The following is a 23093-nucleotide window of genomic DNA, read 5'->3' on the forward strand; positions in this document are numbered from 1 at the left end:
GGGACTAGGTCATGATTATAAGGTGATGACATATGTTAGCAATATTCCATCTCTTTATGAAACTACAGAACATACACACAATGATAAAACTGATGACCACAACAGCCAGACATGAGGTCACTATGGATACAGGGCCAGAGCCTCATTCTAGGGGACAATAGCAGTCAGTACCACAACATGTGCTAGAGAGGAAGCCGTTACATTGTCATTACAGCATGATGACAATGATAGAGTCAAACTGGGACTTGTTACTATAGTAACAAGTAACTGTTACTATACCCATGCACCAGACACAGCCCATATATTCCCCCTGAAGCTGCTGTGACATGTGCAGCATGCACTGTACATCCCTTGCACCTGTCTGTTGTGGTGGCTTTTGTGGTGGCTTCTGTTACTTTACAAGGCTGCAGGCCATCAGTTCTCCATCTTCTGCATCTCTCTCCCTTCCCCACACCATACACCCCAGCCTGGGAACTAACCTCATCTCTGTATTGCCTCACACTCTGTCTCTGCAGCCTTAGCCCAGTGCCAGTGTGCGTTGCTAATGAGAGTTTAGGTTAAACATCACTTCCAGTCTGATTTTGCCATAACCCGGTGGGCCGCATAAATGTCCTCAATGGGCCGCATCTGGCCTGCAGGCCATAGTTTGAGGACCCCTCGTACATAGGGTCTGAAATCATCCTGCTTGTCATTCCCTTTAGCACAATTACAATTCACCACAATCATATATCCCCAGCTTATTTAGGTATTTCCCAATTGATGGGCATCTCTTTTATTTCTAATTCTTAAGCACCACAAGGATTAGTATATTTTGTACAAATGAGTTTTTTAATGTCTTTTTAAAAAAATTTACCCTTGAAACATAGCCCTAGCAGTGGTATTGCTGAATTAAAAAAGATATGCACAATTTTATAGGCTAAATTGCTCTCCAGAATGGTTTGATCAATTTACAGCTCCACCAAGAATGTATTGGTTTCCCTGTTTTCTCACATTTCCTCAAATATCTATCATTTTTTTTTTGTCATACTGAAAAATCTAATAGATGTGAAGTGGTAACTCAGAGTTGTTTTAATTTGCATTTCTCTAATCTAGTGAATTAGAGCATTTTTTCATATGATTATAGATAACTTTGATTTCTTTGAAAACTGCCTCTTAATATTCTCCAACTATTTATCAATTGGGAAATAACTTGAATTTTAAAAATTTGACTCAATTATTTACATATTTGAGAAGTGAGTTGAACCAAGAGAACATTGTGCATAGTAACAACAAGATCATGTGATGATAAGCTGTGTTGGACTTGAGTCTTTTCAAGAATGAGATTATTCAAGGCAGTTCCAATAGACTTGTGATGGAAAGTGCCATCCACATCTAGGCAGAGAAGTATGAAGGCTGTGAATCAAAGCATAGTCTTTTCATCTTTGTAGTTGTTTGCTTGTTTTTTTCCCCTTTCTTCTGAATGAATATTGAAATATATTTAAAAGAATTGTACATGTTAAACCTATCTTAGATTGCTTGTCTTGAGGAGTGGGAAAGGGGAAATAGAGAGAAAAATTTAGAACAGAAAGTTTTGCAAAGGTGAATATTAAAAACTGTCTTTGAATATAATAAAAATACTAACAAAAATTTTTTAAATCAGATGAAACAATATTTTAGTCCAAGAAATTTGGAAGATCAGGAAGAATATCTGTCTTACTCAGATAAAAGAAAAATGCAATCCAGAACAGCAAGCTAGCAGCAAGCTGTACCTCAGCAAAATATCAGGAGGTCTTAAGCCCCAGTGGAATGGAACAGGAAAACATCAATACTCATCCCTCTCCTACTCCCTCCATGTGATTTAGCATAGTCAGGAGAATAGGCAGAGTCCAGATTTAAGAATTTCACATACTTCAGTGTAATGCAAAACATCCTACCAGCTTCTGCACATGCCAGAAACTAGCACAGAACAAGCTGTGTACAAAATGCCTGTGGCCTTCAGCAGCACCATCTACCATCCACTCAATCGCATTTGCACAGTACCAAACATAAGGGTCCCCAGGTACCTCAGAGACTCTTCTGAACTCCAAATTTTTGCAGAAGTCCTAAGTAGGAATTATGCTTTGCCAATGGAGCTCTCTTCTTGACAAAGCTGCCTGCCAGGACTCCTGCCTGCTGTGAACAGACCCTCGTCTCAATGATAACCTTTTGTTATTTCTCTTGCCACTAAGGAAGCTGTCTTCCTAGCAAAGCTGACTTCTCAGTGCCAATAAATTTCCCTTTTGCCATTCAGACTTTGCCATTCATGAATTCTTTCACATTGGATCCGAGTGCTGAGGGGATTCCACCCCAATTCTCACAACTCTCTGTACTGCACTAACCACATCATTAGCATCTACTTTTAAGGTTATTTTGAGGATATATTATTTTATACTTGTAAAACATGGAGCTTTAAAGTGCTATATAAATGACAGCTTAAAAGCTATTTTAGGTGAAGGATTTTTCAGTCTGAGTTTTTGTGACTCCATTTGGGGTTTTCTTGGCAGAGATATTGGAGTGTTTGCAATTCCTTCTTCAGCTCATTTTATAGATGAGTAAACTGAGCCAAACAGGTTAAGTGACTTGCCCAGGATCATACATATAATGCCACAAAAATATGGAACATGAACTTGAAAAAACTTTGAGAGAATAGGGAAGACAGAAGGTCATGGAGGGCTATAGTTCTTGGAGTCACAAAGAGAAGAGTGGACTGAAGGACTGAACAACAGCTACAAAGGCAAGGGATTAGTTTTGAAAGATCAGCAATCGTGGAGTTTGAGTTTAGGCTGGGTTTTAGAGCCATAGCCTTGTTGCTTCTAGAAACAAAATACTAGGCCAACAGAAACTGAGGACTCGAAAGGTAATCATGCCACAGTTGACAGGAATTTGATGGGGCCAAGACTATGTCAAAACTGAGCAAAGTTTACAGTCCATATTCCCTACAGCGTTTAGTGGATTTAGTAGTAAGGGAGAGTATGCCCCTAAGCTTTTAGGGGGAAATATTTATACTTTGGTTCCTGCTACTATCTATGAGTTAATATTTCTTTGTACAAGCTAATTTATGTTAAGTGGTTAAACAGAATTGTTGTCTAACCACAGGAGAGTTCAGCTGGTTCAGGATTCTGAGAGAGACTTTTGAAGAAAAACCATAAAAGTTCAACAAGGTCTTAAAGAACCCTGAGGGGATATTCAATGGCCAAACAAAGCAAGTCATTATTAATAGTCAGGGCCAGAAACTGCAGTTAAGCTCTCTCTATCCCAGTAAACAAGAGAAAGGCCTAGATGAATGAGGGCAGAGGTATGGCAAAAGCAGAGGCCCGTCCAAGTACCCATTCTTACAGTGTAACCAATCAAGATCTTATCCCTTAATTTATCTTTTAATTAATTAATTAATTATTATTTTTTACAATTAATTCCCATTCAATAGAAGTACTCAGGAGGGAATTAAAAACGTGCCACTTAGGGTTACAATCATGAGAGATCCCACTGCTCTATTGATCTCTTAAGTCTTCTGAAACCTCTTATCAGCAAGCAAAATAAAAAACAAGTACTCCTTAGCAGGTCCTCAGGATGAGTATTCCATTGTAGACTTCCCTCTTTTTTAGACCACCCAAGAATCAGAACAAACGGAACTAATGCAAAGCTCCCAGCTCCTGTTCATGCCACAGAGCCACACACCCCAATTCGCGCATGCTCCTTCGGGTTAACCCTTCTCTCAGGCCCTCTTCATTAGGCCCCTCTCTCTTTTTCACCGCTTCTACACCCCTCCCCTTCAGGGCCCGGCGCATGCTCGGGCAAAATTCCTTTGCCTCGCCTTTTTTCCGATCGCGCACGCTCCACCATCTGCCTGCCTTAGCTTTTTTTTTTTTTTCCGGCTGAGCTAGGAAGAAGAATTGGGGAGGAGAGAGAAGAAGGCGGGTCTGGCCTTCCTCGAGCCGCGATTGGTCAATTGGGAGGCGTCTGGATAGAAAAACTCTGCGCGAAACTCAGCGGGGCTGGGGGAGGTGCGGGCGGAGCGCAGGTAAAGGGTTATGCCTAGGGATTGGGCGCGGATGGTGGGGCCCGGGGGAGGCGGCAGGTTTCTGGCCTCTGGCCGACCTACCTAGAGAGACTCTTTGGAGGAGTAACCGAGGACAGGTATTCGCTGCCATGTCCTCTGTCACCTAGTCCATGCGACTGGTTCTCTTTTGCTGCCGGGTTTCGGTGATGATGGGGAGAGGTGGGGGGAGGGGGAATGGAAGGGGGGGAAGGGAAATGGGGGAAGGGAGGGGGAATGGGGGCGGGGGGGGGGCGATTCTTGTGGCGATTTTATGAAAGAGAAAATTACATATTTTTCAGTCTTCCCACTCTTTCCTCTCCTCCTTAATTCCCTATTGAGTAGCATTTGGCAAAGAGGAAGCAACCCAGAATTTTAAAAGTTGGAGTGCTTCAGGCAGACACTTAGTAAAGCGAGACCTTGAGAGATCCAGCCTTGTGGGCTAACATTTCCACCGTGTGTTCTCTAGCAAATGATTGAATCTCTCCCTGAGCTTTAGAGAACTATCTCCAACTTGTTAAGGTGATGAACTCCAGGAACTGCTTGGATGAATGGGGCCATGTGAGTGGTAGTGACTTTTGAACATTATCATAAGTTCATGTATGAAGTAATGATATCTTGTTCTGTTGGTGAATTCCTATCTGACCCATGAATCAACTAAGATAAACAGAAAGACGTGGGCTTGCAACTTTGCAGTAAAAACAATACGGTCCCCATCTGGCATAACCAACTCCCAGACTATGCTGTTTGTTTAGAGTGACTTTAAGGATGCATTCTTTATCAGCCTCTATTATCTATCCCTCCAACCTCTCGGCGTCTTAAAACACGTTTTGAAATATTGATTAGCATAGCAACATTGCAGTAAAAACAATACGGTACAACTTTACAGTTTATGAAAATTTGTCCTTTTTTTTTTTTTTTTTTTTTGGTGGGGAAGGGGAGAATGGTTTAAACTACCGGATGGTAAACAGAGTGGGCTATTATTTGAAACAAGATCATGGATTGAAATTCTGGCCAATGTTTCTAACACCTTTCTTAGTAGTTACATGGGAATCTATTCTAGGTATATAATTAGATACTTGGCTCTAAAATAATGCTAGATTATTATTTTTTGGTAACCTGTCCTCAATAATTCTTAGGATAACATATTTTTGTCATATGCATATATATATGTATATATAGTGGTCAGATGCTTCATTTAGGTAATTTTACCTTCAGTTGGATATGTAATTAGTTGAATTGTATATTTAAACAGAAGTCATTAACGGTTTGATATCAATTTAGAAAGAACTCTACTATTACTGATTGGGATATTGTGCTGTTGAACATTTTTATCAGTGACTTGAATTGTTTAGCTAGCATTAAGCACACTCTCCAGTTAAGGAGACTGATTAAGTGATTTGTCCTAAGGTCATATAGCTCCTAAGTGTCTGAAGTTGGTTTGGAACTCATCTTCCTGACTTCAGACCCAGGACTCCCTATAGTCTTGCTCCTTGCTTCTAGTGGGGAGTAGAATTGTTCCCTTAGGCCCTACAGGGTAAACAAGGTTAGTTATAACATTTTATCCATCTTTATAACTGATTCTATTGTCATTGCAAGACAATTTTTAAAAATTTATTCCTCCCTAATTCTATTATTTGGGCAGTTTGGTGTCTCAGTGGATTTAATGTCAGTACTGGAGTCAGAAAGATTCATCTTCTTGAATTCAAATCTAGCCTTAGATTCTTATAACTGTGTAGCCCTGTCTGCCTCAATTCTTCTTCCATGCAATAAGTTGGAAAAGGAATAGCAAAGCATTCTAGAATCTTTGCAAAGAAACTTTCAAAATGGTCTCACAAAGAGTTATACATGATTGAAAATTGACTGAAAAATTGGTTTACTCAATCCCCACAGAAATAATTCAAAATCTCTTCCCTCCACAAGCCCTCCTGTTGCAGCGATCCCTACTTCCAACATAGGAGCTTGCCTTTCTTGACTAAAAAAAAAATCTCAGTTTTTCTTCCTTTTCTGTGGTATTTGACAACTATGTGGTCCTTCTTTTTGCCTGTGTGACCTCCTATATATTAACTTTTCTCCTCCTGTCTTCTCTGTTGAATTGTATCTTTAATCTTATTCCTTTTCTCTTGAATCTTTAGCCTCTCCCAATTAGCTGACTTCAAACATGCCAAAAGTCTCCCTTTTGGTGTGGACTTTGAACTTATTCTCTTCTCATATGAGGAAGAAGCCCATCTAGCTATTATCTGGCATAACCAACTCCCACACTATCCAGTTTGTATAGAGTGACTTTAAGGATAGAATTCTTTATCAGCCTCTGTTATATTCCTCCAACCTCTGGGCATCTTTAAACATGCTTTGAAATATTGATTAGCATAGTTTTTCATAGGTTTGGAACTTGGTCTACTGGGCCTACATTACTCTCTCTGAGCTTCCTAATTTTTCCTTTGCTACTTGCCCTCCTCCTTTGAGGAGTCCCCAAACTTATATTTCTCCTAATTAAAAAAAATGTGCTCATGATGAAGATCTTTAATAAGATCTTTTCAGGACTAAACATGATTTGAGTACTCTCTCCTCATACTTTAATGGCATCTTTCTCCTTTTAATCTGCTCTATGGATTTAGCCTACCAGTTAGTGGCCTACTCATACTTTATGGCATATTACTTTAATGGATTCTTCCAAACTCCATTCCTTGGTAATCCTATTGTTCTCCCAACTCTATTTCATATTTACCACTCCTAATACCTATTTTATTAATTCATTTTGTTGGTAACCTCTTCTCTTAAGTAAATTTACCTTTTGGCAAAGAGAGTGGCCATTGTGAATTTGTTACATGTTTATTTTGAATTACCCTCACCTGTCTGAAAAAAAAAAATCATAATATCCTTCCAACCCTTCAAACTGTTGTCTTATATCTCTCATTCTTTTATCTGCTAAAATCCTTTAAAAAGTTGATAATACTTTAAGTGTTTTCTTTTTCCAAATACATACAAAGACAGTTTTCACTTTTGCAAAACGGTGTTCCAAGTTTTTTTCCTTCCCCTTCCTATTAGCAATCCAATATAGATTAAACATATTCAATTCTTCTAAGCATATTTCCATATTCATCAGACTGCACAAGAAAAATCAGATCAAAAAGGAAAAAAAACACGAGAAAGGAAAAAAAATCAACTAAACAACAACAAAAAGTGAAAATACTATGCTTTGATCCACTTTCAGTCTCCATAGTTCTCTCTCTGGATGCGGATGCCACTTTCTATCACAAGTGTATTGGAAATGCCTTGAGTCATCATCTCATTGTTGAAAAGAGCCAAATCCATTAGAATTAATCATCACATAATCTTTTGTTACTGTGTGTAGTATTCTCTTGGTTTTGCTCATTTCCCTCATATTTCCCTGACTTTTCTGAAATCAGCCAGCTCATCATTTTTTCACAAAACACTTCATCACATTCATATACCATAACTTAATCAACCATTCCCCAGCTGATGATCATCCACTCAATTTCCAGTTCCTTGCCACTAAAAAAAGGCCTGTAACAAACATTTTTCCATATATGGATTCTTTTTCCTCTTTTGTGATCTCTTTGGGATACAGACTCAGTAGAGTATCTGTATCTGTATCTACTGGGTCAAAGAGTATGCACAGTACGATAGACATTTGGGAACATTCTAAATTGCTCTCCAAAATGATTAGATCATTTAATGTGCCAGTTTTCCCATGTCACCTTCAACATTTATCATTATCTATTCTTGTCATCTTAAACAATTTGAGGGGTGTGAAGTAGTACCTCAGAATTGTCTTAATTTGCATTTCTCTAATTGATAATGAATTGACATTTTTTCATATGACTAGAAATGGGTTTAAATTTCTTCATCTGTACACTGTCTATATTCTTTGACCACTTATCAGCTGGGTAATGGCTTGTATTATAAATTTGAGTCAATTTTTTATATGTTTTAGAAATGAGGCCTTTAGTTGATAATACTTTTTATCTCTACTTTCTCATTCACTGCTCCCCTTTCTTTCTTTCCTTTTTGCAATCCATCCTCTCTGGTTAAAATTTACTTTCCTTTTGGCTAATCTACCCTTGAATCTACTTTCCTTCTTAAACTGGTTCCTTTTTGTAAAGTCTAAGCTAGGTCTCTGGAGGCCTCAGGATCAGCCAGAGTTAGGATAAGTAAAAGTCTTTGGACTTTAGGGGGAGAAGGGAAGGAGATGGACAAAATTGCCAGGAGTTTGTCAACGATCCCTCCTTGATTCTAGAGTCCAGAATCTCCACACTTTTCTCTTCCTTGTCCTGTGGCCAAGTGCAGTTCTCTGGCCTATCTCTCTCCACCCCCTAATCCTTACCCACAATTCTCTTAACCCTAAACATTGAGCCAGCATTAACTGTGAGAAGAGCAATTCCAAACATATGCTAATAGTCCTTGTTGAATAGGTAATTAGCTTTAAGTGCTTGGTTGTCTAATTCAAGTGCACCTATTCAGAGTTTCAGCCCTTTACATAACCTTCCACTTTCTTTTGTTTTAGAACACAGTTGGTCATGCCATCGCTGACTTCTCAGGGAGGTGAGAACTCCCAAAAGGAAATGATCACGCCCTCCCTGATTTCTCAGGAAAGGAGGTGAAAAACACTTAAGGGAAATGGGAGTCAAGCCAGATAGTGTTAGTGGGTTTCTGGGCTGAAGGGTCTTACTAGAGACAGGTATGCACAAACCCATCAGCATGGGAGGTATTACACAAGCACATAGCAATAAAGCACAGGCTATTAGTGATGACTCTCCCCACAGCCAGTGCAGGCTCAATGTGGTGTAACAAACATGAACTGTACATGCAAGTAGTGATATAACAAACAATATGAATCAATATGGTATTGTAAAATATTTCCAGAAGTCCTAGAAAGAAGGTATGTAAATAACAATCACATATACGCCTCCTTCAGCAACCAAAAGATAGTCCAAAACCAGTCTATTATCCATTACATTCATAATGATCCCTGCAAGTTTTTGAAGTCCTGTAGCAGTCTTATTATGTCTCAGAGAATCCAATGATTCCTGAGGGTTTTGAAGTTCAACAATTTTTGTGTCCATGAGTCAATTGCCATAATTGCCATGCTCTTTCAGTGGTGGGCACAGTCAGCAATGGAACCACCCGATGTTTCTTGGGTCTTCTCCTTCATCTCTCTCTGATGGACAAGGCAAATATGGCTTCTTGGTACCCATCTGATTCCTTCTCCATCTGTAGAGATACAAGCAAACTTTCTCCCCTAAGCAGCTAATCTAATTTGTCCCTTCCATTCACTACTTTGTGGGGGTCTCCACATCACCTGGCAATTATCTAAAGATAGTGGAGCTGCTCCCACTGGACACTGCCCTTCCCGTGGGTTATAAAACCTGTCTGCCAGAGCCAGTGCATCTTTGTCAAAGATTAAGAAGTTAATAGAACTAGATTTAACTAGAAGTTAATAGAACTAGATTTAGAAGTTCTCTAGGGTTATTTGTGGCTTCCCCTTTCTTTTGTTTTTGGAGGAGCGTCTTAATGTCTCTGTTTCTCCTCTCTACTATTGCCTGTCCTTGAGTATGCCAGTGGTGTGAAAATCTTATACTGTGCACAAAAGTATGCAAAATGTTTAGAAGTATATGCAGGTCCATTATCTGTTTTTATTGCTTGTGGCACACCCATAATTGCAAATGCTTGTATAAGGAATTTAGTGGCTGTCTCTTTTGCTGCTAGTATTGCAAAAGTGAATCCTGAAAAGGTGTCTACCACAAAATAGATAAAAGACAGACGACCAAAAGATTTATAATGGGTCACATCCATTTGCCAAATTTTATTGCTCTCAAACCACAAGAGTTCTTTCCTGGAGCCAGTGTAGGAGCGTGGAAAGGAAGGCAAGCTATACAGGATTTCTATGCTCCTAGCATCCTCTCTTATTATTCCAAATTTTAAACATAAAGCTGGAGCAGCCTGATGATGTTTAAAATGAGATTCTTGGGCTTCCTGAGATAAAGGAGTATTGGCCAACAGGGTTAGAAGGCTATCTGCCTTTGAATTACCATTAAATATAGGACCAGGAAGTCTACTAGGAGAGGAGACATGCAAGATATAAATCTTACCTGGATGCTTTCTCACTCGCTCTTGAAGTTCCTTAAAGAGCTGATATATATTGGAGGCTACAAATTTTATTGGGCTGTGGCAATTCTTTGTACGACATCTACTGAATAGGCTGAATCAGATATTATATTTATGTCTCCTGGATAATAAGTAAGAGCTAGAATGATTGCATACAATTCCTTCTGCTGAGTGGACTGAAAAGGAGTTCTGACTACTCTCTTTATAGTTTAGTCTCCAGTATACAGCACAAATATTATGTTTGGATGAATCTCTAAAGATAGTTGGTCCTTTAAGAGGAACTTTAGAAACTTTTCTTCAAGAATTCATGCCAGTTACGTAATAGCATGGTTATCTTTAGTGGAGACCCATATGTAAAATTCAGAATCGTGGCTAATAAAATTTGCCACTCTGGGATGGTTTCACAGCATACATTAATTTGTGCATTAGTATAAAAGCTGTATATCTTGTCAGATCTTATCCCAGATAATTGCAATGCTCACTTAATGGCCTTTAATAAAATTCTAGCCACAAGCACTGGGTAAGGAGTAAGGCTTTTTTCTGGTTGTGCTGGGAGGTTCACCCACTCTATCACACTGTCTCTTTGATGAAGGACAGCTGTGGGTGCCTCTTGTGTAGCAAAAACTGATATTTCCAAGGGTTTTTGAGTGACTTTTTCAACCACATTGGATAAAGCCAGTTCAATTTCTCTCAAAGCCTCTTGATCTTCTTTTGTAAGCTGGTGTGGTGAGTTTATAGCACTGTTTTCCCTTAAAATGTCATACAATGGTTGCAATTGATAGGTAGTCAAGCCTAACATGGGATGCATCCATTGGATATCTCCTATCAATTTCTGAAAGTCATTTAAGGTGTTTGGCTTCTCTGTTCTTAAGGAAAGATTTTGTACTGTAAGCACCTTAGGGTATACTTCATATACTAAATATTGAAAAGAAGCATGTCCTTGAATTTTTTTCTGTAGCTATATACAATTTGTAGTTCCTTAGTGTTTCTATGGTCTTTTGTGGACCTCCTGTGCACATTGCAATATATCATCCATCTAATGTAATAACATTACTTTTGGAAATGCTTTTCTTACTGGAGTAAGAGCAGCAACAATATGCATTTGACATATAGGGCTTTTTTCCATTGTCTGTGGCAAAACTGTCCATATCTTTTATAAGGCTCAGCTAAGTTAATGCTGGGCACTGAAAAGGCAAATCTTAATGAGTATACCCCAAAGAGGCCATTCTCTAGGCAATTGAGTAAGAGATGGAAGTCCAGGCTAAAGAGTTCCCATAGTTTTCATCTGTTCATTTACTTTTCTTAAATCAGTCAACATCCTCCATTTTCCAGATTTGTTTCTTACAACAAATATAGGGAAATTCCAAGGACTTAGAGATGGTTGTAAGTGTCCTTGGTCAAATTGCTCCTGTACTATATTTAATAAGGCTTGAATTTTATCTTTGGCTAAGGGCCACTGTTCTATCCACACTGGTGTATCAGTTTTCCACTCCACTGAGAGTGTTGGCAGGCCTTCAACAGCAGCCCTGCCTAAAAAACTGAAGTACTCATTTGTAATCCTAATTGTTGTAAAATGTCTTTTCCCCATAGATTAATGGGGATTTTTTCAGTTGTAAAAGGAGTAAAAACTCCTGTTTCACTTTCAAAAGTTCATCTCAAAGGGGTAGCACTAAGTTCAACTGCTATTGATCCTCTTTAAGCTGGACATATAGGTGTCTGCCTTAATCTTTGGCCAATTGGCATCTCTAATGATTGTACGATCTGCACCTATGTTTTTTTTTTTTTAATTTAAAATTAGTTTTATAATTATAACTTTTTTTTGACAATACATATGCATAGGCAATTTTTTACAACATTATCCCTTGCATTCATTTCTGTTCCAAATTTTCCCCTCCTTCCTTCCACCCCCTCCCCTAGATGGCAGGCAGTCTTATACATGTTAAATATGTTATAGTGTATCTAGATACAATATATGTGTGCAGAACCGAATTTCTTGTTGCATAGGAAGAATTGGATTCAGAAGGTAAAAATAACCTGGGAAGAAAAACAAAAATGCAAACAGTTTCCACTCATTTCCCTGTGTTCCTTCTTTAGGTGTAGCTGATTCCGTCCAACATTGATCAATTGGAACTGAAATAGATCTTCTCTTTGTCGAAGATATCCACTTGCATCAGAGTACATCCTCATACAGTATTGTTGTTGAAGTGTATAAAGATCTTCTGATTCTGCAAATTTCACTCAACATCAGTTCATGTAAGTCTTTCCAAGCCTCTCTGTATTCATCCTGCTGGTTATTTCTTACAGAACAATGATATTCCATAATATTCATATATTACAATTTACCCAACCATTCTCCAATTGATGGGCATCTGTTCATTTTCCAGTTTCTAGCCACTACAAAAAGGACTGCCAAAAATATTTTGGCACATACAGGTCCCTTTCCCTTCTTTAGTATTTCTTTTCTTTGCTTTTTTTTTTTTTTTATTAATTTTATAATTAACATTTTTTACAACATTATCCCTTGTTCTCCCTTCTGTTCTGAATTTTCCCCTACTTCCCTCCACCCCCTCCCCTAGATGGCAGGCATTCCCATACATATTAAATATCTTATAGTATATCCTAGATACAATATATATGTGCAAAATTGAATTTTGTTGTTGTTGTTGCAAAGGAAGAATTGGATTTGGAAGGTAAAAATAACCTGTGCAGAAAAACAAAAAAAATACTATCAGTTTACACTCATTTCCCAGTGTTCCTTTTCTGGGTATAGCTGATTCTGTCCATCATTGATCAATTGGAATTGGATTAGCTCTTCTCTGTGTTGAAGATATCCACTTCCATCAGAATACATCCTCATACAGTATCATTGTTGAAGTGTATAATGATCTCCTAGTTCTGCTCGTTTCACTCAGCATCAATTGATGTAAGTCTCTCCAAGCCTCTCTGTATTCCTCCTGTTGGTCATTTCTTACAGAACAATAATATTCCATAACATCCATATACCATAATTTACCCAACCATTCTCCAATTGATGGGCATCCGTTCATTTTCCAATTTCTAGCCACTACAAAAAGGACTGCCACAAACATTTTGGCACATACTGGTTCCTTTCCCTTCTTTAGCATTTCTTTGTGATATAAGCCCAGTAAGAGCACTGCTGGGATCAAAGGGTATGCAGCTTTTGATAACTTTTGGGGCATAATTCCAGATTGCTCTCCAGAATGTTTGGATCTGTTCACAGCTCTACCGAGAATGCATCAGTGTCCCAGTTTTCCAGCATCCCCTCCAACATTCATCATTATTTTTTCCTGTTGTCTTAGCCAATCTGACAGGTGTGTAGTGGTATCTCAGAGTTGTCTTAATTTGCATTTCTCTGATCAATAGTGATTTGGAACACCCTTTCATATGAGTAGAAATAGTTTCAATTTCATCATCTGAAAATTGTCTGTTCATATACTTTGACCATTTATCAATTGGAGAATGTCTTGATTTCTTATAAATTAGAGTAAATTCTCTATATATTTTCATTTATATATATTTATTTTATTATAATTATTTTATATAATTATATTATTATATATATGATATATAAAAATATATATGTATTATTATATATATATATATATTTATCAGAACCTTTAACTGTAAAAATTTTTCCCAGTTTATTTCTTCCCTTCTAATCTTGTTTGCATTAGTTTTGTTTGAACAAAGGCTTTTTAATTTGATATAATTAAAATTTTCTATTTTGTGATCAATAATGATCTCTAGTTCTTCTTTGGTCACAAATTCCTTCCTCCTCCCCAAGTCTGAGAAGTAAACTATCCTATGTTCCTTTAATTTAGTTATAATCTCATTCTTTAAGCCTAAATCATGGACCCATTTTGATCTTATCTTGGTGTACAGTGTTAAGTGTGGGTCCATGCCTAGTTTCTGACATACTAATTTCCAGTTTTTCCTCCAGTTTTTTCTCAAATAGTGAATTCTTACCCCAAAAGTTGGGATCTTTGGGTTTGTCAAATAGTAGATTGATATAATGGTTGACTATTTTGTCCTGTGAACCTAACCTATTCCACTGTTCAACTAATCTATTTCTTAGCCAATACCAAATGGTTTTGGTGACCGTTGCTTTATAATATAATTTTAGGTCAGATACAGTTAGGCAACCTTCATTTAATTTTTTTTTCATTAATTCCCTTGAAATTCTTGAACTTTTATTCTTCCATATAAATTTTGTTGTTATTTTTTCTAGGTCATTAAAATAGTTTCTTGGGAGTAGTTAGTGATTCTAAAATTATCTTTTCCTTTATTTCTTTTCTACTAAAGTTGTTTTTAACATAAGATACCTTTTACTTCTATTTTTTTTAAAGTCTTTTGATTTTGCTTTAATATAATCTTTTTTCCTCATGGAAAAAAGTCCTCATTGACTCCATTCTGTTTGGTCTATTCTAATGTTCAAGGAGTCTGTTGCTTGGGTAAGATTTTGTACTTCTTGTGCTCAGCTGTTAGTTCTTTTTCCAAGTCTTTCTTCCATAGATCTTATTTCTTTTCTAATTTTGTCCTTCAGCTTTGGCATTTATTTATATCTTTAAAAAATATCTTGCTATATTTCTTCTTGGCATCCTAGTTAAATTTATATCCAAATTATGTTTTTTTTTTCCTGTTTTACATTCTTTCTCCTTTGAATTTTTGTTTTGGCATTTCTATCACAATAATTTTTGACCTTTTGTTTTTCCAGATGCATTTTGTGTATTATAATTTTTCTGGCTCTATGAAGTAATTTCTTGTGAGTTTGGTATGGCACTGAATAAATAGATTAATTTAGGTAGAATTATCATTTTTATTATATTAGCTCGGCCTATCCATGAGAATTTGATATTTTTTCAGTTGATTAGATCTTACTTTATTTATGTGGAAGTGTTTTGTAATTGTGTTCATATAATTCCTGACTTTCCCTTGGGAGGTAGACTCCCAAATATTTTATATTAATACAGTTATTTTAAATGATATTTCTTTTTGTATTCCTTGGTGCTGGACTTTGTTAGTGATATATAAATATGCTGATGATTTATGTGGATTTATTTTGTATCCTGCAATTTTGCTAAAGTTGTGAATTATTTCTAATAGTTTTTTAGTTGATCTTAGCCAAAAGACCTAGAAGTAATAACATTCGTTTTTGCAAGACTATTTTTCCCAAATGTTTCTTCCTCTCTCCCTTACCTCACCCTCTCCAAGACAGCAAGTAATCTTATACATATTAAATATGTGAACTTATTTTGAACATATTTTCATATTTGTCATACTACATAAGAAAAATCAGAACAAAAAAAGTGAGAAAGAAAAGAAACAAAAATACTAAAAGTGAAACTGTTATGTTTCAATCCATATTTAGTCTCCATAGTTCATTCTCTGCATGTAATTGGCATTTTCCATCCCAACTCCATCAGAGTTGATCATCAAACAATCTTGTTACTTTCTACAATATTCTCTTGGTTCTTCTTGTTTCATTCCGTTTCAGTTCATGTAAGTATAAGGATATAATTTAGAGGAAAAACAGGAAATAGAGATAGAGGATCGTTTTCCTGTTCTCCTCAAAGAGAGGGGGTCCTAAGTTAGAATTAAGAAATTTGTTCCCTTAATTATTACTAGCCTAGAGGATGCAATTTTTAGTGTTTTTTTTAATATTTAAATTTTGTTTTATTTTATTTTTTTATTTGTTAAGGACCATCCCTAAGTGTGAAGGAGCAGGTTGGTTCTTCAAAAGCCCCCACAGCTGTGAATCATAGCCTCCTCAGCTATGAATCATAGCACCTGAAGGAATTGCAAATTAGCCTTTATTGACACAGTTGTTGCTTGTGAATTAGGAAGGAAATAAATCAGAGGCAAGAGGGAAGAAGAGAGAGGTCAGAGAATGCAACTGCCTCTCAGTCTCCTTGTATGTTAACAGCTTCTCACATGAAGGGATCTATTCTGCTGGTCAGAATTAGATCCCTAGCAGCCACTAGCAGCTTGCTTCTGTCACATTTATTAAAGCTTTTTCTTTTCTTTTTTATTAAAGCTTTCTATTTTCAAAATATTTGCATGGATAATTTTTTTACATTGACCCTTGCAAAACCTTGTATTTTAAAATTTCCCCTCTCTTCCCCCACTTCCTTCTCTAAATGGCAAGTAATCCAATATATGTTACACATGTTGAATATGTATATATGTTAAATTCAATAGATGTATACATATTTATACAATTATCATGTTGCACAAGAAAAAACAGATAAAAATGAAAAAGAAAACAAAATTCAAGCAAACAACAACAAAAAGAGTGAAAATGTTATGTAATGATCTATACTTAGTTCCCTCAGTCCTTTCTTTGGGTGTAGATGGCTCTCTTCATAACAAGATCATTGGAATTGGCCTCAATCATTTCATTGTTGAAAAGAGCCATGTCCATCATAATTGATCTTCGTTTAATCTTGTGGTTTCAATATACAGTTATCTCTTTGTTGTGCTCACTTCACTTAGCATCAGTTCATTTAAGTCTCTCCAGACCTCTCTGAAGTCATCCTGCTGATTATTTCTTATATAACAATTCTATTCCATAACATTCATATGCCATAACTTATTCATCCATTCTCCAATTAATGGGCATTCACTCAATTTCAGTTTCTTGCTACTAAGAAAAAGGCTGCCACAAATATTTTTGTACATGTGGGTCCCTTTCCCTCCTTTATGGTCTGTTTGGGATATAAGCCTAGTAGAAACACAGCTGGTTCAAAGAATATGCAGTTTGATAGCCCTTTGGGCATTGTTCCAAATTGCTTTCCAGAATGGTTGTATCAATTCACAATTCTACCAACAATGTATTAGTATCCCAGTTTTTTTACATCTTCTCCAACATTCATCATTATCTTTTGCTGTTATTTTAGCCAATCTGAGAGGTAAGTAGTGGTACTTCAGAGTTGTCTTAATTTGCATATCTCTGATCAATAGTAATATAGAGAACCTTTTCACGTGACTAGAAACTATTTCAATTTCTTCATCTGAAAATTGTCTGTTCCTATGCTTTGATCATATATCAATTGGAAAATGGCTTAAATTCTTAAAAATCTGAGTTAATTCTCTATGTATTTTAGAAATGAGATCTTTATCAGAACCCTTGAATGTAAAAAAAACAAAAACAAAACAAAATTTCTCCAGGTTATTCCTTTGCTTCTAATCTTGTTTGCATTGGTTTTGTTTGTATAAAAACTTTTTAACAATATAATAAAAATTAACTATTTTGTATTCAATAATGTAGTCTTTGGCCACAAATTCCTTCCTTCTCCACAGATCTGAGAAGTATACTATTCTTTGTTCTCCTAATTTGCTTATTATATCATTCTTTATGTCTAACATGAACCCATTTTGACCTTATCTTCATATATGGAATTAGATATGAATCAAGGCTTAGTTTCTGCCATACTAATTTTCAGTTTTCCCAGAGTTTTTGTCAAATAATGAATACTTATCCCAAAAGCTGGTGTCTTTGGCTTTGCCGAGCAATAGATTACTATAGTCATTGACTATTTTGTCCTGTGAACTTAACTTATTCCATTGATTGACTACTCTTGTTTCTTAGCCAGTACCAAATGGTTTTGATGAACACTGCTTTTTATAATATAGTTTTAGGTCTGATACAGTTAGGTCACCTTCATTTGCATTTTTTCATTAATGTCCTTGAAATTCTTGACCTTTTGTTCTTGTAGATGAACTTTATTATTTTTTCCCAGCTCTGTAAAGTAATTTCTTGGGAGTTTGATTCATATGGCACTGAATAAGTAAGGTACTATTGTAATTTTTAGCTCATATTAGCTCAGCCTACCCATGAGCATTTGATATTTTTCCAGTTGATTAGATATGACTTTATTTGTATGGAAAGTGTTTTGTAGTTGTGTTCCTATAGCCCTGACTTTGCCTTGGGAAGTAGACTCCCATATACTTTATATTATATATATATAATTATTTCAAATGTAATTTCTTTATATCTCTTGCTGCTGGACTTTGTTGGTAACATATAGAAATGCTGATGACTTGTGTTGATTCCATTGAAACTAGCTACAGAAATATTTACTGTATTTGCCAGTTAACCTACTGAGACATCACAGAGTTATATAAATTCCAGTTTAATTGAGCAAAAAGGACAAAGGAATGAAATAAGGGAAAGGTCAGCCAAGAGATGTAGCTGGAAAAAAGTAGTTTAGTACAACATTTCCCAATGGTTACTCCACAAATATCTAGAAAATGCATCACACCAAATCTTGAGAGGATAATCCAAGTATAAACTCACAGTAAGTTATTTTTTTTCCAGCTGAGCCTTCCAAGGTCTCTCAACTGAGATCTAGAACTGTATACAAGGGCAAGAAGAGTTACTAGATAAGAGGAGTTTGATGCTCCTATATGTTCAGAAATAAGTGCCAACTGGCAGTTTTTCTTGCTTATACCCCAATACTGGGTATCAGATCTCCAGAATAGCACAGGACTTATCCATGCCCCCACAGGAAGTCAGTAATACTGGTCCCATGGCAGCATGAAGCTGTTGTCTACTGTAGAGGAAGCTTAGAACAATCTCCCTTTTGCCCTAAGAGCAGACCTCAACTTTTAAAAATGAACAAAAAAGCAGAGTGCTGACCATAGATAGCTTTTATAGAGACAGAAAACTGATCTCAAACCCTGAGGATACTAAAGGCAAATCGTCTCCAGATGAACCCCCAAAGGATGATATGAGTTCGTCTCCATCTCACAAGGCTCTCTTGAAAGAATTCAGAAAAGATCTTAAAAGAGAGAAGAAAAATGAGAAAAGGAAATGAGAACTTTGTAGGAGAGTTTGAAAAAGGAAACAAACTATTTAAACAAAACTCCTTTAAAAATAGATTTAGAGAAATGGAAAAAAGTATATAACTCCTTACAAAATAAAATTGATGAAATGGAAAAATCATATAATTCCTAATAAAATTTTTGATATTTGATGATATGGAAAAACAACTCATTGAAAAACCGAATTTGTGAAATGGAAAAAACCCAATGAACAAAACATTTAAAAGTTCATTTGGCCAAATGCAAAAAGAGATTAAAAAACCCTAGCTGAAGAAAATAATTAGAATTGAATAAATGGAAGTGAGTGATTTAATAAGACACAAAGACTCAGTCAAACAAAACAAAAAAAAATAAATTTAAAAATAGAAGAAAATATAAAATTCCATATTGGAAAAACAACTTACTTAGAAAATAGATCCAGGAGATACAATGTAAGAATTTTTGAGCTTCCTGAAAACCATGATGAAAAGAAAAAGAGTAGACAACATCTTTCAGGAAATCATCAAGGAGAACCTGCTCTGATATGCTAGGACCAGAGGATAAAGTGGCCATTGAAAGAATTCACCAATCATCTCCTGAAAAAGACCCCAAAATTCCAAAGAATTTCATAGCTAAATTTCAAAATTATTGGATTAAAAAGAAAATATTGCAAGTAGCCAGAAAGAAACAATTCAGTTTGTGACAGCCTTCGTTGTAGTGTCCAGAAACTGGAAACTACGTGGATGCCCATCAGTTGGAGAATGGCTGAATAAATTATGGTATATGAATATTATGGGAATATTATTGTTCTGTAAGAAATGACCAACAGGATGATTTCAGAAAGGCCTGGAGAGACTTACATGAACTGATGCTGAGTGAAATGAGTAGGACCAGGAAATCATTGTATACTTCAACAACAATACTATATGATGATCAATTCTGATGGATGTGGCCATTTTCAACAATGAGATGAACCAAATCAGTTCCAATAGAGAAGTAATGAACTGAACCAGCTACACCCAGCAAAAGAACTCTGGGAATTCTATGTAGTGATTCATAGTCATCTCCCAATCTCTCTATTTTTGTCCGCTTGCATTTTGGATTTCCTTCACAGGCTAATGGTACACTATTTCAAAGTCTGATTCTTTTTGTACATACAGCAAAACAACTGTTTGGACATGTATACATATATTGTATTTAATTTATACTTTAACATATTTAACATATATTGGTCAACCTGCCATCTGTGGGGGGAGAGGAGGGGAAAAATTAGAACAAAAGGTTTGGCAGTTGGCAATGTTGTAAAATTATCCATGCATATATCTGGTAAATAAAAAACTATTAAAAAAAACTAAAAAAAAATTTAAAAAAAAAAAGAAAAAAAATCAAATATTGAGGAACCACAATCAAGATTACCCCGGACCCAGCAGCTTCTACTTTAAAGGATCGAAGAATCTGAAATATGATATTTTTCAAGAGCAAAGGAACTTGGATTGTAGCTAAGAATCAACTATCCAGCAAAATTAAGCATTATTTTTTAGGGAAAAAAATAGACATTCAATCAAACTGATGAATTTCATTTATTTCTAATGAGACCAGAGCAGAACAGAAATTTTGATCTTCAAAAACAGAACTTAAGAGAAGCATAAAAAGATAAAAAGGAAAGGAAAAAATAACTTTCTTTTAAATGTTAAAAAGCTTACATCTGTATATGGGAATATGGTATATTTAATATTGAGAACTGTATCTCTGATATGGGTATATGTAGAGGGTGTAGGTATGATTTGATTTTTTGTGGTGATGTATAAAAGAAATTAGAAATGGAAAGAAGATTATACTGGAAGAAGAGGAAAAGGGAGGTAAAATGGGGTAAATTACATCTTATGAAGAAGCAAAAACAAAAACAAAAAACTATTATAATTGAGGAAAAGAAGAGAAGGGGATGAGCACTGTGTAAACTTTGCTCTTATTGAATTTGGGTCAAAGAGAGAATTTTAGTCATATTTAGCTCACAGAAAAACTTGTCTCACCTTATAGGGAAGTAGGAGGTGAAAGGGGAAAGCAAGGCAGGAGGCTAATAGAAAGGAAACCAGAAGTAATAAAGGAAAGGCATAAGAAAGGGGGAAGGATTGTAAAAGGTTATGGCCGTTTGAGGGAGGTGATGGTCAGAAGTGAAATAGGAAAAGGAAAGAGAAACGTATAACTTGGGGAAAATAAGATGGTGGGAAATATAGAGTTAGTAAATTTAACGGTGAATGCAAAAGGGATGAATTCTCTCATAAACAGAAGCAAATAGCAGACTGGATTAAAAGTCAGAATCCTACAATATGTTGTTTACAAGAAACACATTTCAAGAGAGTGATATGGGCAGAGCAAAGGTAAAAGGTTGGAGCAGAATCTATTATGCTTCAGCTGAAGTAAATAAAAAATCCTGATCTTAGATAAAGCAAAAGCAAAAATAGATCTAATTAAAAGAGATAAGGAGGGAAACTACATTTTGCTAAAATAGATAATAAAGTAATATCAGTACTAAACATATATACACCAAGTGGTACAGCATTGAAATTCTTAGAGAAGTTAAGAGAGCTGCAAAAAGTGGGGGATATCACTCTTACTCTCTCAGAATTAGTTAAATCAAATGACAAAATAAATATGAAAGAAGTTAAGGAGGTAAATAGAATTTTAGAAAAGTTAGGTATGAGAAAATTGAATGGAGACAAAAAGGAATATAATTTTTTTTTGGCAGTACACAAAAATTGACCATGAATTAGGGCATGAAACCTCAAATCAAATGCATAAAGGTAAAACTATTAAATCTATCTTTTTCAGATCATGATAAAATAAAAATTACATATAATAAAAGTCCAGGGAATAATAGACCAAAAATTTATTGGAAACTATAAACAATCTAATCCTAAAGAATGAGTGGATGAAACAACAAATCATTGACTAAGTACCATACCAAAATTTATAGGATGCAGCCAAAGCAGCCAAAGAGTTTATGTCTCTAGATGCTTACTTACATAAAATAGAGAAAGAGAAAATCAACGAATTGCACATGCAACTAAAAAAGCTAGAAAAAGAACAAATTAACTCCCCCCCAATTAAATACCAAATTTGAAATTTGGAAAATAAAAGAGGAGATTAATAAAATTGAAAATAAGAAAACTATTGAACTCATAAACAAAACTAAGAGTTGGTTTTATGAAAAATCCAACAAAATAGATTAATTTTTATTTAAATTGATTAGAAAAAAGAAAGAAGAAAATCAGATTGTTAGTTTCAAAACTTAAAAGGATTAACTTTCCACCAATGAAAAGCAATAATTAGGAGCTATTTTGCCCAAGTGTATGCCAATAAATCTGATAATCTAAAATGAAATAGATGAATACTTACAAAAATATCAATTGCCCAGATTAACAGAGGAGAAAATAAATTACTTAAATAGTCCCATTTTAGCAAAAGAAAGTCAACAAGCTATTATACAACTCCCTAAGAATCAGAGATAGATTTACATGTGAATTCAACGAACAATTTATTCCATATTATGCAATGTATTTGGAAAAATCGGGAAAAAAGAAGTCTAACCAAATTCTTTTTATGACATAGATATGGGGCTGATACCTAACCAAGCAGCATTAAAACAGAAAGAAACTTATAGACCAATTTCTCTAGTGAATATTGATGCAAAAATCTTAAATAAAAAACAGCAAGTTATCTCCAGAGATAATACAGCATAACCAATTAGGTTTTATAAATCCGATTAGGATTTATGCCAGAAATGAAGAACTGATTCAATATTAAGAAACCTATTAGTTTAATTGACTATATCAATAACCAAACTAACAAAAATCATGATTACCTCCACAGAAGTAGAAAAAAAGCATTTGACATAATTCAACACTTATTCCTATTTTTTAAAATTAATTTTATAATTTTAACATTTTTTTGACACTACATATGAATAGATAATTTTTTTAAACAACATTATCCCTTGTAATCCCTTCTGTTCTGAATTTTTCCCCTCCTTCCTTCCATCCCCTCCCCTAGATGGCAGGAATTCCCATACATATTAAATATCTTATAGTAT

The 23093-nt window shown here is 35.5% G+C and overlaps 1 protein-coding gene across 2 annotated transcripts in view; it reads left to right on the forward strand.

The window, feature by feature from the left end:
* The first annotated feature begins 3925 nt into the window (after positions 1-3925).
* LOC141556502 (mirror-image polydactyly gene 1 protein-like) overlaps positions 3926-23093 on the forward strand; it is a 259090-nt gene continuing 239922 nt past the window's right edge. The window contains exons 1-2 of one of the 2 annotated variants that reach the window (XM_074290699.1): positions 3926-4036; positions 12275-12433. The gene's annotated coding sequence lies outside the window, so the exon portion shown is untranslated. The other variant, XM_074290700.1, reaches the window with a different exon arrangement.

Source organism: Sminthopsis crassicaudata, chromosome 2 (genome assembly GCF_048593235.1).
Source record: "Sminthopsis crassicaudata isolate SCR6 chromosome 2, ASM4859323v1, whole genome shotgun sequence".
Taxonomy (NCBI): Eukaryota; Metazoa; Chordata; class Mammalia; order Dasyuromorphia; family Dasyuridae; genus Sminthopsis; species Sminthopsis crassicaudata.